The 16,190-nt window shown below is 30.5% G+C and overlaps 1 protein-coding gene and 2 long non-coding RNA genes across 3 annotated transcripts in view; all 3 read left to right on the forward strand.

The window, feature by feature from the left end:
- The window catches only part of LOC145804687 (rhomboid-like protein 15), a 140,035-nt gene that overhangs the window by 72,608 nt on the left and 51,237 nt on the right, over positions 1 to 16,190 (forward strand). The gene's annotated exons all lie outside the window — the stretch shown is intronic.
- Positions 8,530 to 10,140, forward strand: LOC145804232 (uncharacterized). Its single transcript, XR_014345855.1, has 3 exons — positions 8,530 to 8,964; positions 9,866 to 9,938; positions 10,034 to 10,140. It is a non-coding gene; the product is annotated as an uncharacterized LOC145804232 (long non-coding RNA).
- Positions 10,278 to 12,981, forward strand: LOC114302637 (uncharacterized). Its single transcript, XR_014345856.1, has 4 exons — positions 10,278 to 10,347; positions 10,462 to 10,891; positions 12,413 to 12,501; positions 12,635 to 12,981. It is a non-coding gene; the product is annotated as an uncharacterized LOC114302637 (long non-coding RNA).

Consider the following 16,190-nt stretch of genomic DNA (forward strand, 5'->3'; position numbering starts at 1 on the left):
ATTATGCGCTAATTTGCTCTAATTAATAATATTATTAGTATATTTTAAGAAAAATTATCATTAAATTGATTGAAGTCGACTTACTGAGTTTGGTAAATTTATAATTTGTCTTAAAATATGGAAAATGACATTTATGTGTATATTTCTCATAAAAAAAATGTTTAGAATTGTAATCAATTGGATCAAATTGAAACAAAATTATAAATTTATTGTCAAAATTAAGCCAATTAAAATTACAAAAATTAAAATAATATAAGAACCAAAATATAAGAACTATAGTCATAATTTGTCCTAATAAATATGTGGGAAGCTTCCTACATGGGGATGAAAAATATGATACAGTCCTTCGTGTTTATGTTCATATTCGTGTTTACTGTTATGCTCTGTTTGGTTGTGTCGGCTTATATTACTATAATAATACAATGGGAAGACTTGGAAGCCGATGATTTCGCTTTACGATGAACGAAGCCAATGTTCCCAGATGCATATTAAATTAAATCAGGTTGTATGTTTTTTTTTTTTTTTTTTTTTGTATTTATTATCTGAATATTAATAAGTATAGAAATAGAGGGAGAAGTCTTGTTGTGCTAATACTAACCCTTGATTTTTTCCTTAGTCAGATCACTAACAAACTGAACAAACTTTAAGGTAGTGTTGGGTAATATTTATAATTTATAATTTTTTGTTTATGAAATTTTAAGCATGTTTATATTTATTTTTAGTAAAAATAAAAAATAAAAAACATATTTAACACAAATGTTTTGAAAAGAAGTGAGAGAGGTGGTGGATAGCAGAAAGTGGTGGATGAAGGTGGTTGTTGATGGTCAGAGATGATAGTTGAAGTTGATAATCGGCCGTCGTAAGTGGTGATAGAAGGTGGTTTTGTAGCAAGAGGTGGTAGTCAACGATAAAACATGGTGGTTGGAGATGGTATTCGGCAGCTAAAGGTGGTGGTGTTTGCTGAGTATGTGATCAGAAATGGTGGTCAAAGGTGATTTTATAACAAGAAGTGATGATTGAAGATAGTTGTCGCTAATGTGATGTGGTTGTTGGCAGTCGATGGCTGAAGATGATTGTCAGAGGATGTCACCGGTGAATGGTCATGAGTGGTGGGAATTATCAGTGATGGTGGTCGATGGCGATGAGCGTGGGTAGCTAGAGGGGTGGGAAAAAGAATAAATATATAATAAAAAAAAAATTGTAAACATGTGAAGCTGTTTTTATTTATTTATTTTTTATTTTTTAGTTACAAAATGTTAGTAAATTTTGTAAATTATTTATAATTTTAAAAAATTAAATTAAATTCAAAACGAGTTTTTATTTATTTATTTTTATAAATATAAATTAAACATTGTAAGCAAAAACGTTGACATGCCTAATTGATTTATTAACATCATTAACACTCATTCTCTCTATAAGTGAAAATCTAATTGTGAAAAATCTTTTCACAGTAAAAAAAAAAAAAAATCACATAAAAGAGATCTCTTATGTACCATGTGTAAAGTGAATATGTGATCCTTTAACAATTCTGTGAATGTAGCACAGTTTCATTTAAATTCTTCTTTTTTTTGTTTTTTGTTTTGTTTTGTTTTGTTTTATTTTATTTTTTAACTTTCAACTGCTTGGCTTCATTCCCCTTTCCATAAGCAGAAGGGTAACCCATTTGGCTCATTTTGGTTGTTCCATCTATCATATGGTGTCTCTTTATTATATTAGCTGACTACTTTATGGTACAATTATTAAATTTGAAGGCTAAAACTGAAAAGTGGGTTTAAGCTAAAAAGTCTAGTGTTTGACATCTCAACAAGAATCTCTATAATTAATTTTCTTTCTCACTCTATTGCAGGCCTAAATTATTTTATGAGAGTAGGTTTTAATCTCAATTGTCATGTGTCTTTTTGTGAATTGACTCCATCTTTACATGGACAGTGGCAGCACTGAGACATCACATACTCTAATTTCTTTTCTAAGAAAAAAAATTATATTGTGATTTCACAGCTTCTAGAAAAGAAATAAACACTTAGTTTTGAGAGATTTGTGTTTATCACCATTTCTCTTTCTCTCTTACTATTTCTCACTTCAATGTTCCATTCTCTCTATTTTTTTTTTCTCACCAAATCTCGCAATATCAGCCAATATCTATTACACCACACATTATTATTATTTAGACTATTATGATTGATCAAATAAAAAAAAATAATTTAAAATATCATATTTCAATCTTTTTAAAGAGAGGTCTCAATAAAATAAGATATCAGGTTATACTTTTGTTACCGATTAAAATTGAAATAATGTGGTAGTCGTGATAAGTATAAAACAAATTCTTGAAGTGCAAATTCAAGGGTCCACATCATTAGCCACCTCAGATTCAAGGGTCCACATCACAAAAAAATTGCAAATTATAGCATGTTGCAAGAATATGTTCTTTGCCATTTATTAGAATGACTTGGCATCTTTGGAAAAAAAAATAAAACAAAATCTCAACCATTCCATGAATGGGTATTGATTAAGGGGAAAAAAATTATAAATATTGCTTAATCACAATATGACAGGAAAATAAAAGGACAAAGTGGTTAAAAAGGATGAGATGACAAAATTCCTTATTCATTAACTAATGGATTTGTTACCATATTGGATTTGTCTTGAGATATACGCGTGCAATTGAAATTATTAATAAAAAACTTATGAATAAGTGAGTGAGATTGAAGAGAGAGAGTCGATATTTGTCTTGAGGTATACGCGTGCAATTGAAACTATTAATATAAAGCTTACGAGTACGTGAGTGAGAGCGAAAAGAGATTTGTTTGACAGATGTTCATACCAAAGCGATTTGTTAGTAGGGATGGAATTAGAAATGGTCTAAGAAGTACATTAAAAAAGTTAGAGTTAGTTTTGGTACATAATTAATTGAAGATAATTTCGGATACAATTGTTGTGAAAAAAATATTTTGTAAGAAAAATAACTAAATCTAACACAATTTTTATTATTTTTATTTTCTTCTAAAGTTTTGAACTATTAATTAGATATCAATATACATCTTAATCTAGTAAATTAAAAAAGTATATAGTATCTCCCCCTTCATCACAACTTCTTTTTTTTTTATATTTATTTATTTTATTTTTTTTATGCTTTTTAGAAAGGTAGATTGTTTTCTGAAATTTTTTCCAAAGATAATTTAAAAAATAATTCACCAAACAAATTTTTTGTGTCTTCCAAAAAATAAAAATAGAAAGCGGAAACACAACTAAAAACAGACCTAAGATTTTTTCAAAAAATTTACTCATCAGTTGTCAAAATATTACTATACCAAATAAGTTTTCTATATATATTTTTTTTTCAAAAAATAAAAGCATAAACAAAAATACAACCAAATGAATTTTAGTTGAGTTCTTTTTTCATATGTCTCATTCGAAAGGAACTATTAGACCATGTTTGTATAGTTTGACATCAAAGGACACTACTATTCGATCAATCGTACTAATTCGAGTCAAAGTCAACATTCAAATTTTGTCCACCATAATTTCTAAAGGTACTCTTATAGATTAAAGACTATATTGAACTATTTTTTTTTTTTTTTTTTTCCTTGTAAGCTTGTTTGGATTGAATGATTTGGAGAAAAAATAAAATGAAAATCAATTTTTATTTTTATTTTTATCTTAGTTATTTGTTTAGATTATTAAAGAGAAGAGAAACTTAGATTTGTCTTCTAGCTTACTTTTTGAATATCTCCAAAATTAGAAAGATTTAGAGAGAAAAGAAATGACTATCTCACTACTAATTTTATATAATACCAAAATTGTCCATCCAAGTACTAAAAAAATAAAAGCATAAAAGATTATTTGGTAATATAATTTGTAAATTTTTTTCTTTTATTGTATACAATCTATGCAATCAAGATTGAAGAGAAATTACTATTTTTTCTTTTCTTCTCTCCAATTTAACCAAACAAGAGGGAGAAAAATAGTAAGGTAGTGTTTGGTAGAGTTTTAGAGTTATGATTTGAGAATAGAGTTATATTTTGAATTTATGAGTTTTGGAATTACGATTTGAGTATAAAAAATTCGTTTAGTTATGAGTTTTGAAAAGAGTTTTGAATTGAATTTGAAATTTTTGATGTGACATATGATATTTGATTAAAAAACTTACAACTCATAACCAAATATACAATTCAAAATTCTATTCAAAACTTATAAAAAAAATTTTAAAAAAATTCAAAAATATTTTTTATTTAAAATATAAAAATAACAAGTGCAAAAAAAAAAAATGTTCTAGTCAACAGGCCGGACGTCCAGGGGGACATCCAAGAGGATGACCAGGTAAATATATTTTCAAAAGTGAGTGTGAAATCAATTTTTGAAATCACTAACCAAACACAACATTCAAACTAACCGGTGGAATTATGTTTCCAAAACTTTTCCAAACACAGTCTAATTTTTTCTCTTATTTTCTTTCTCACTTAATAAATTATTTCTTTTATTTTCTTTCTCATATATCCAAAATCACATCAAGTTAACAATTTAATAATATTATGAAAATCAAATTGTAATATAAAATTTAATCACTACAATGTTATTCGCATGGTAGATAGTGGGTCATTCAATCAAAATACCATCAAATGAATTGACCCAACTAGGCATAAATGACAAAATGGGTCAAATATAGTAGGTTTATTCACTTCAAATTGAATAAAGTTATACATATTAATTGGTATATTAATTAATGTACTAACAGATAATATGATATAATTTTAGAAATTTTACGTCTTTATAGTTTATATAATAGGCGGGGTTCTTAATTTTAAAATGTTAATATCATAATATATATTACAACATTAATTGATATATCAATTATTAGCACCCTGCTTAAAATTTCATCAAATGAGTTCACCTACCAGGGCATAAATTTGGCCTTTCCAGATTCTGTTCATATTTATTCAAAGGTTAAAAATAAATATTTTTATTCGAATTGTTAAAAGAATAATTTTCACAAAATGATTTTTGGTTAACTTTAAATCAAAATCACAGAGGGTCTGGCGCTACATTGCAACACGTTCACCTCTTTGCGTAGATGAATATCGAACATTAATTTATTTAAAATTATTAATAAGTGAATGAAAAATTGACCATAGATCACCGCTTGAACTTTAGTTAAAGAACAATAAATATTTAATCTTTTCTTCATTTAATTCTATGGTATAACTTATATCAAATTGCATAAAATCCCCAAAACATATTTCACCATAATGAAGCGAGGATAGCTTATGGTTTGAATCTCCATAATCTCTTGTTAAGGTTAAATATATTTCTTAACACCCAAAAGCATGTGGAGAGCGTTATCTTCGGCCTTGACATAGATTCGGTAGGATTCTCTGCAGATGTGTTGAGAGTACTAAGGGACAATACTCTCTGGCGGATATGTTAAATAGCCGAATAATCCCCTCTATACCACTATATTTTATAGTCTATTTAAGAATAATACTATATGTACTAATTAATGTACTAATTAGTATACTAACAGATGATGTGACATAATTTTAGATGTTTTGGACATTTGTAATTTGTATAATAGATGGGGTCAGTAATAATAGCATAACACTAGTTGGTATACTAGTGTGTATATTAATTGATGTATGTAGCATCACCGTCTATTTAATGGTTCTCATTTCTGGCCTACGATCTAAATGTTTTATCTCGTATGCCTGGTAAAAAAGATGTGTTATGCAAAAAATCAGTTTCATTGGACATTAGTCACATGAACAAATTACATTTTTTTTTTAAAAAAAAAATAGATGGCAATTAGAAGTTTAAGCTTAAACGGTGTATTTTATAAAATAAAGTATAAGTTGTTCATTTATATGTTGATATTCAAATTCATTTTTTACACAAGTGATATTTATTATAAAATTTACGTGTTGAACGATTTGACTGATGCTTATGGGTCTGAAGTAAAACCCGTAAAATGAAATATAAAAAATAATGTTATAAAGATGAATCATTCCGCTTACAGAAATGCGTTACTCATGGAGCATCGCGCATTATTTCATGTAATAATTTTCCCACAATTCTAGGACTTGAATGGTCTACCTTTTCAGTCAAATTCGTTGAATTTTAAATTTGATTTTTAATGGACATAGCTTAGATTCAAAAGTGGTTGCTTTAAAATTTTGAACATTCTGATTTTTTGGGGTTATGGAAACATTCTGATTGGATGGTCAACCTTTAGCGACTTTCCAGAAATCTTTATAGTTTTTTTCTTTTTTTCTAAATTGGGCCTAGTTCTTTATCGAGTCATGCCCATGAGGGTCCAGCCCAAATTAGTCCAACTGAATGCCACCGAATCACATGGGTATCAGCCCAAAAACGTAAGATTATCTCACTAATGCTGTGTTTAGTTGGGGGATTTGAGAAGAGATTTAAAAAGAAAAATAGAAAAGATAGCTAAAATATGAATAAAATATACTTACATTTTATTTAGTTTCACACACCTTTTCCCTTTTCCTTTCCAAATCCCCTAACCAAACACAGCATAAATTGGTCTCACCTTTTTATTTGGTATATGGATGCTTTAACAACTATTAGGTATGAAATTAAACTAGAGGACTTGCCAGCCAATCATATTGATTAAATTTATTTACTTATAAGTCTTGTTCTAAAAAAAAAAAACAATAGTCAGTTTCATTTTTGTTCTATCAATATTTCTAAAAAATATTGGGGGCAAAATAAGCATTTTTTAATTTATTGATACATTAAAAAATATAGATATTTAAGTCTATCATATAAGACTAATATTTACTAATTAAAAAAAATTGTTAAAAAAATTTATGAATTGGACCTATTGACCAGACTTATTTGGTCATGAATACTGATTGTATTTTGATTGTACGATAGATGAAAAAAGTTAGGCCCAGTAATTAAGCCCAGCTGGTCGGTTAAAGTCTTATTGCGCAGATGTTTTATGAGCAACCCAGTGGTTTTAGCTTCGTTGGCTAATTCTTTAACCATCAAGTTTCTCTTAAAGGGAGGTTTTGGGTTTCACTCAAGACAATATTTTTTTATGAGGTATATAGGTATGAATTTCAACTCTCGCATCAAAAGTACTAATCTAATAATTAACTATTAATTTTTATCGATAAAAAATAAAAATATTTATGAGCAATATTATACAAATAATTTTTTTCATAAGCTTAATTTTATATGATGAGACGGTTTAATTATTTCTATCATTTAATTTCAATAAGTAATCTATTTCAAGTACAGATGTTTCGTTAATCCATACTACCTTAGTTTGTAAGAAAATATACAAAAAAAAAAATTGTTTGTATTTTCAAATATATATATATATATATATATATATATTTGTCATTTTGTCTCAATATACTTGTAATCATAAGATCTTATAACACAAGAATTTCGAGATATGATGATATGACTAAGAAGGTATTGAGACTGTGACTAGAATTTTCGACACTACATGTTGATACAGTATGAAATTTACATGAAGTTAGTAAGTTAAGCTTAGTTATCACTACAGGAAAAATAGGTTTAGACGGCGTTTTTTTAACGGCGTTTTTTTAAACGCCACTTTTATAAATATTTAACGACGTTTTATAAAAACGTCGCATATTTCGTTAATAAAACGACACCGTTTTGAAATCGAAAACGCCTCCAAATACGTTGGCCCTCACGCGCTATTTTGAATGTGAGAATACTTGTTAAAGCTTTGGAAACCCTTATTTTGAATCTCACGCCTTCACAATCCCCACGCCTCTCTCTTGCTCACCCCCAATTGCTTCTAAACCCTTGACAACAATTTCGATTCAGAGCCATTTTCTTTGAGATTCATACAGATTCAAAATTTGACTTGGTTGGAAACCAGAATTTCGATTTGAAGCTCACATCAGAGCGATTCGATTTGAAGCTCTGAAGCTCCGCTGTCTTGCTCTCTCTCTCTCGATTCATCCTTTGTACTCTGCGATATCGATCTGAAGCTCTGGGAGATTGCAAAGAGAGAAGAGGGGTTGGTTTCGATCGCAGAGGAAGTGATCTCAGGAGAGGCTGTGCTTGATTTCTCAGATCGGTCTCAGAGTGATTTCGATTTTGAGATTCATCTCAGAGCAATTTCGATTTTGAATTTCTCTCTCTCGATTTCGAAGCTTCACTGCGATGTATTGATCTCTCTCTCTCTCTCTCTCTCTCTCTCTCTCTCTCTCAAGCTAAAATCTTGTTAAAACAAGTGTTTAATTGTGTTTTTTGCTTGTATTTTACAGGTATTAAGTCTGCATTAAATCAATGTTTCAATTTGTGTTCTGATAATTGACTTTCTCATTCATTTTGTTTGTTAATCTTTGTAATCTATCAAACCAATGTTTCAATTTGTATATATATAATAGATCCGTGTGTTCTTTTTAGATTTCTCTTCTCTGTTTTGAGTTTGTCTGCTGTGTAGAATTAGTGAACTCGATTAGGATGAATTGATAGAGACTAACTAGTTACTTCATGGATGCCTATTGTACTTTCGGTTGTGTCTGACTTCCCTGTAATTTCTTCCCTTGTGATTTCAATATAATTTCTGCTAAAAAACACCAGCCATCTCTAACAATCTGCTCAACATGGGTACAATGTTGATTTGGTTGTTGATTTTTTATTTTATTTTTTATGTTGTTATTAAATTTCATCACCTTTGGATACTTTGACCATTTTAATTATTTTCTTGTGTATCAGACTTCAATATAGTAATAATATCCTTCTGAGGTGGTCCACTTATCCTGATGAGCTGAGCTGACCCTTTTTCTTCTCTCTTTTGTGTTGTTGAATAGCTTTGACAATTTTATGCAACTTGTGATTGGTACATTATGAACACCCATGAGCTGAGTTGAGCTAACCTGGAGCTGAGCTGCAGCTTTGGACTCTATTTCTTCTTCGCTTGTCAATTGCTCCTCCTCCAACCACTCATCTTTGCCCTAGGTAACATTGTCCCACTTCGTTCTCTTCTTCTTCAACCTCCGAATTGATTTCACTTATATGATTCGACTTTAAGTTCAATCTTGTACAGAATACTTGTGGTTAATCCACTATATTGAGCTCTATACATATATATATATATATGTGTGTGTGTGTGTGTGTGTGTGTACTAGAATGTGTGCACACCTGATGGGTGATATGAAAATAAAAAATATATGTGGGGAAAAAAAACTGAAGAAGTTACAAAATTTGAAATTTGAAATTTAAACTAGGCCTCAACTATATAGTTGGAGATATGAGTCTTGGCTTTCTGTGATATTATGTTCCACAGAGCAATGATTTTTGTATTTTTGGAATACATTTTGCTATGCGACTTTTTGTTCTCACTTGCTAAATGTTGGCAATACTTTTAGAGATGGTTTTTGTTTATCCTATCAAAGTTATCATTTTACTTACCCAACTTCTACTACATACTCCGATTCATCTATTTATTATTAGGATATAAAAGCATACCTCATCAAGATAACTAAATGTCATTTGTTATCATCACTATCATAGTTCACTCCACTTAGCTCAACACAACAATGCACCAATTTTACTTGTTAGTTTGACTTAATGAATCCTTTTCTAGAAAGATTTCTGAAGAGCAATAACCTCAGTCAAATCCATGGCCATTATGCCCTTTCCTACTAACCCTCACATGCTTAATTTCCTCATCCTCTTATACTCAACTTTGGCTGTGTATTTTTGTTTAACTGTAAGACCCTAACTAAGCACAATAAAGGTGAGTGTTGTCCCCTTTTCTCTGTGTAATGGATACTTGAGAGTCAATTTTTGAGCTCGTTAGATGTGTGTCTTCTTACATTTTCATATTCCTTACTTATATTGCTTGCATGTAAATCAGGTGCTCAAGGCCATGCGAGAGTTGGATTCTACTAAACCTGCCATTTTTGCTATGTCAAATCCAACATTGAATGGTTTGTCTTTACAAGACCTCTAAATTAACCATATTTTACTTATAGAGCTCCCAATTTCTCTATTGAACATAGTATTTGCATATACTTTGGTGCAGCTGAATGCACTGCTGTTGATGTTTTCAAGCATGCTAGAGAACATATAGTTTTTGCAAGTGGGAGCCCTTTTAAACATGTTGACCTTGGTATTGTTTCTTTCTCTTGATGATAACTCATTATGAAGTGTTTCTTTCTCTCTCTCTGGTGGTTGTTTTCCACACACCTTATTATTATTATGATAAAGATTCTGCTGTAGAAGAAGAAGAGCCCACCCCTTATGCTGCTTAAAATCCAATAAGGATTGGCAGTATGAAGAGAATGCCTGCAATCGTGGTGGGTATTGCAACTTCATGCATCTGAAAAGGATTGGCAGGTAAGCATCCTTGATGTGTTTGTTTTTGTCTCATCTATATTTTGCAAGTTATTACAGTTGAGCAGAGCCTGATTTTGTTTCTAAAACGATTCATCTTACTGTTATGAAAGATAGAGAGTTGAGACGCCAATTGTTTGGGAGGTATCGCTCAAGGCATAGCCGCAGTCGGAGCAGAAGTTGAAGTCCTTATAGGCATCGCAGCTATGATGAGCGCCCTCATGGAGGTTGTGGGCACAGTAGAAGGTATGATGACGAGGATTACTACCATGAGAGTCGTAGCAAGAGGAACAGGACTACAAGCCCTGGCCACAGAAGAGGACGAAGCAGGAGCCCGGGGGGAAGAAGGAACCGGAGTCCAGTAAGAGAAGGAAGTGAGGAGAGACATGCCAAAATCGGGCAGTGGAACAGGGAAAAGAAACAGTCAGAAAAAGCTAATAAGGATAATACTTATGGTTCCAACAATAACAACGAAAGCAATGAAGATCAGTACTATGGAAACCAGCAGCGGCGAGGATATGGATATTGATCCAACTAATATTTTCTGGTATGTATTCTTGTTTTCTTAAAATTTTGATGTTTTGGGTTGCTCTTTCAATAAAAAGTTCCATTTAAAAAAAGACCCACACATCCAACAAAGTAGCTTACACCATTTTCCACTGTGCAGGTGATGTGCAGGTTCACTGTTCTATGATTGGATAATTTTTCCCCACCTTTTTTTATTGGTTTCATAATTGCTTTTGATGTGCTTGATTTGTGTGCCTTGCATGCATGGTGATATAAAACCTCCTAGATCGTTTCCCTTTCACATTCATCTGATCTCTTACTTTTTCCAATGTTTCTCATCATCACTGCTGGTCATCAACTTTTCAAATTTCTTTGTTTTAAAAGAGTCCTCCCCCCTCCCATTTCCAATAAACACTTACTGGCTGTTTTATATCTGTTAATTATTTTGTAAGTAAGCTGTCTGTCTATTCTGTTTCAATTTGTTAAAATATCCTTTTGGGGCCGTGTTTGAATCTTAGATTTGTAGAAAATTATTAAAACAATTATATATTATGATTGGAAATAAGAATTTTTCACGAGTTTCTGGTGAGTTAACAATAAATTTTTCAAGAGTTTCTGAGAATTTTCTTCATGTTGTATCTTAGAAATGTCTCAAATCTTTCTGAAGAGTTTCCTTTAAAATTCCTGAGTTTCATTTTAATTTCATGCTATTTCCTTATATTCTTATTTCTGATGGAGATTTTTGTGAATGATTGAAATGTGGTATGAGGTGTAATCTTTTGATGTTTTTGTATTGATTGTGATACTGTTTTCATTCCACATAGTATCATTTCTGTGTTGTCCCTTTGAACTTATAAGTAGCGGTGAGCTTCTACTATTTTATGTCTTGTTTTAATAACAGTAAGGGAGTTGAAGCAGCAGTCCTGTATAGTTGTAAGTCACCAAACATATTTACAATGGTTTTCTGGTCTCCGTCAAGGAATGGTCAATTCCTGACTTGTGTGTAGTAGTTAAAGGTTGGGTGTGTGTGAGAGAGAAATGGGTCTAGTTCATATATTTTGAAACGGAATCTGCTTGACTTGTAAAACCTATTATGTTATCCACCGATTGAAAATTCTTGTTTCCTGGCTTTCCTTTTGGTTTCCCCTGTCCAAATTGGATAGATTAGAATTGTAGGACAAATAACTTGAAGAAGTTCTACTTTGATACTATACATTCTTTAAGTTACATGGGTTTCTAAATGTCTTACTACAAGTGATGCTCTGTAAAATCATTAATTACATGGGTTTGGTATTTAGATGCATTCCTATTTTTTGCTTTTATTGCATGTGTTGGTATTTGTTTGCAGTCAGGCACTCTCTGACCACAGCACATTCCAGGCTAGTTAACATGCAATTTTTCATGTGGTTTCGTAACGGGTTTTGTCTTCTGTCAACTTCCTCTTTTTACGTTAACAAGTTATGATCTTACGATCTTACGGGTATTACAAGTTTTGCAGGATCAGGTATCCCTGCTTCTTATGGACCGAGGGCTTATTTTTTACCGATGAATTTTTTTACAGGTTTCATGCTTTGACAGAGGATTGGATTTAACTGGGTTTTGCAGATCACATTTGAAAGGATTGTGAAAGACTCCCACTGAGTTAGTAAAGTATGGCCCGCAATGTTGTAATTTTTTATTCTAGTGTCTGTATTCTATCTATCTAGGTAATTATTCTAATGTCCTTTTCTTTTCTTCTCTTCTCTTCTCTTCTCTTTCTTCCTTACCCAAAACCCCTCTGCAGGTGTGTGGCAGAGAAGAAATAAAATTTACTTTTTGGAAGTTAAAATCTTGTTAAAACAGGTGTTTAATTGTGTTTTTTGCTTGTATTTCATAGGTATTAAGTCTGCATGAAACCAATGTTTCAATTTGTGTTCTGATAATTGACTTTCTCATTCATTTTGTTAATCTTAGTAATCTATCAAACCAATGTTTCAATTTGTGTATATATATAGATCCCTGTGTTCTTTTTGGAGGGGCATCTAATTTCGGTGACTCCTTAATGTAATTCAAATGATTTGTGTGAATGTTTTTTTTTTTTTTTTACACAATGACTATGGACTATCATTTGATAAGATTTTACTATGTGAATGAGAGTTATTATTTCATATTAGTGTTATTTTTCAGTTTTATTATAGGTTTTTTTTTTTTTGGTTCAATAACCTAAAATTAACACAATTAAAATAGAAAAAAAAAGGGCTATCACGGCGTTTTTAAAAGCGTCGTTAAATAGCATTAGAGATACAACGGCGTTTTAAAAACGTCGCTAAATAACATGCTGACGTCATGTTACCGTTAGTAGAATTTTTAACGGCGTTTTTAAAAACGCCGCCTATTGTCATATAGCGACGTTTCTAAAGCGTCACAGAGTTATAGCGACGGCCGCATCTTCGGCGTTTAATGTAAAACGTCACAAAAAGATTTAACGGCGTTTTTAAGACCTATTGCGGCGTTTTTAAAACGCCCCTAAAACCTGAATTTTCAGCAGTGTATTTTCTAACAAGAATCAAATTATAATACAACATGATAACATTATGCATAATATAAGATTATATGACACGAACACAATAACATTATACAATTTTCACCTCTAGTTGAGAAAGAATATTAATCTAAGGATGGAGAATCAATACCATTTACAAGTAAAAAATTGTAAATACACCTCCAAATCCAATGAGCATTTTGAGTAAAATATTGTAATTACACCTCCAAATCCAAAGAGCATTTTGAGCTGTAAGCAATTAGAAAAACCTAACAAGTAGTGAGAAAATGAAATGGTGAGAGAGAGAGAGAGAGAGTTGCATGGATACAGAAAGAATGGTGACGTATGTCCCCACTGAATTAATTTTTTTTTATCCCCATGCATGCCCTTTTTTTTTCTTTCTGACTCTGAGTCTTCTCTTTCATCAAAACATACACTTTGACAGCTTCTCTTCTACTCCCCAGATTGTTCCTTTTTTGCCCTTTCAAATTTCACCTGCGGGGACTGGGGACCTCTCATTACTTACAAGCTTTAGAGAGATAGAGAGAGAGAGTACATGTTTGCAAGGATGAAATTAAGATAAGACTATGAAGGGTTATAATCCTTCTATTTCTGTAAAAATTCTATTAATTATTAACATTTTTTAAATATATATTTTATTTTATAAATAAAATAGTCTCTTACTATAAAAGATATATCACATTCTTCTACTATCTCATATTCTCTTTTTATTTTCAGTAATGCTATAGACTACTAATTTGTTATCACTAACCCCACCACTAATGAGGTGAAAAAGAAAAAAAAAAAACCAAGACACAACACACACAGTGGGTGAGACCCACTGTCACATCATTAATGATAGCACCAATTAGTGCTCTCAAGGATTTTTTTTTATTTTCTAGCAAAAAAAATTATTTATCCTATTAGATATTATTTCTATAGTATTTGAAATTTTTTTATGTATATATATAATTTATATATCATATTATATGTGTTTGTATATATGATGAAATTTTTTTATTTATCTTTAACTTTTCTAAAGATAAAATTTTGATATATATGACTAGTCTTCTTGTACTGAATTGGTAATGAAGCAAATTTTCTGTTTGTAATTAAGGAAAAGACCATCATTCCACTGACAACCAAACATTTGTTGGAGAGAGAAAGGAGAGAGAGAGAGAGAGTCCTAAAGTAGAAGAATTGGGTTTTGTAGAGAACAAAATTATGTGATCTAAATAAGGAAAGGGCATCATTGACACCCCCAAAGCATTATTTGTTTTGGGAACAAGCTCTAAAGCAAACAGAGGTTGGAAAACATTACATCCCCTTTATACAGTTACAGGGGATATACCTCATCTATATATCTCTCCATACTTTCTTCTTCTTCAATTTTTTTTTTTTGTTAATGCGAATCCGCATCGATGATTTGAACGATTTATCTCGTAAAGTTTGCAATAAAAGTCATCCACGTGAAAAATTAATTTTATCACAAAATTGTAAATACAAAAATAAATCACATTTTATTTTATAAAATAAATGGTAAATATAATTAAATTTAAACCATATCTTCTATAAAATAAAATATAATTTATTCTTATGTTTATAGTTGTCCGATCAAATTAATTTTTACATAGATGACCTTAAAGGCTTACAAGATAGACGATTTAAATCATCAGTCTGAATTAAAATCCATAAAAAAAAAGTATAGAAAAATATAGAAAGATGAGATATGAAAGGAAGCTTATCCCTGTATGGAGACCCAAAAACCATTGGAATCATTTGCATGTACCAAACTTAATTAGAATTTTATTGTAAAGTTAGAGTACATGAAAAATGATTTTTGTCCACAGTTCAATTCTAGTTAAAATGTAATTTTTTTTTTATACATAGCACAAGTACTAGTGTGTAGTTAAAAATATTTTAAGTTAATAATTTAAAAGATAACATTTTTTAAAACTACTTTTAAATATGGATAAATCACATTGACATTCTTTGAAATTTGGAGAAAATACATCAAATCTTATAGTTTTGGTATAATTATATTAGATTCATTTAAGGTTTTATTTCACAGAGCATTTAACCATTTTTTCATCAATAATTTAATAGTAATATGGATGGGAAAAAAAATGATACTGCCATATTTTTTTCTTATTTATCTTTATGTCTTTACATTATTTATATTAATCTTAATTTTTTAGTCTTATTAAAAGGAATAACGCTAAAATTATGAGATTATGTGTTTTTTTTGAAACTTTATAAAAGATTAGTGTAATTTATCCTTTAAATTATATTTTGGCATTGGAGAATGTATCTCCTTACTACAGGAAAAAGGGGACAGACGATCGGACCTCTCCCTTGATAATTAGATGTTGGGAGAGAGAGATGAAATGATAGACATTTCTTTAACAAAAATGCTATAGGCCCCAAAAATTCTACCAAAAATTTTATCAAATATCTCACATGGGTGTGGGTCCCACACCCATGTGAGACATTTGGTAAAACTTTTGGTAGAATATTTGGGATCTCTAACATTACTCTTTCTTTAATATCCCTTCCATTGACAATTATTCTTTGTTATTTTCATGAAAAGAATTTAATGGGTTGGATAGACATTAATTTCCATTCTGATTTGTTTGATTGAAGTTGGGAAACAAAGACATCTCTTCCATAATTCATTATCATAAATGTTTCCATGAGCATGCCTTTCAACCAAGGAAAAGGAAATCTTTTGTTTTCATGTGTTCTTGTCGAAGCTACAAAATCATTGAATTGTTTGTTTTCAATAGTTTTTAGCTATTTTCCTAGAAACATAGTGACT

This window comes from Camellia sinensis, chromosome 12 (assembly GCF_055761805.1).
Source record: "Camellia sinensis isolate YWXY chromosome 12, ASM5576180v1, whole genome shotgun sequence".
NCBI classification, from domain to species: Eukaryota; Viridiplantae; Streptophyta; class Magnoliopsida; order Ericales; family Theaceae; genus Camellia; species Camellia sinensis.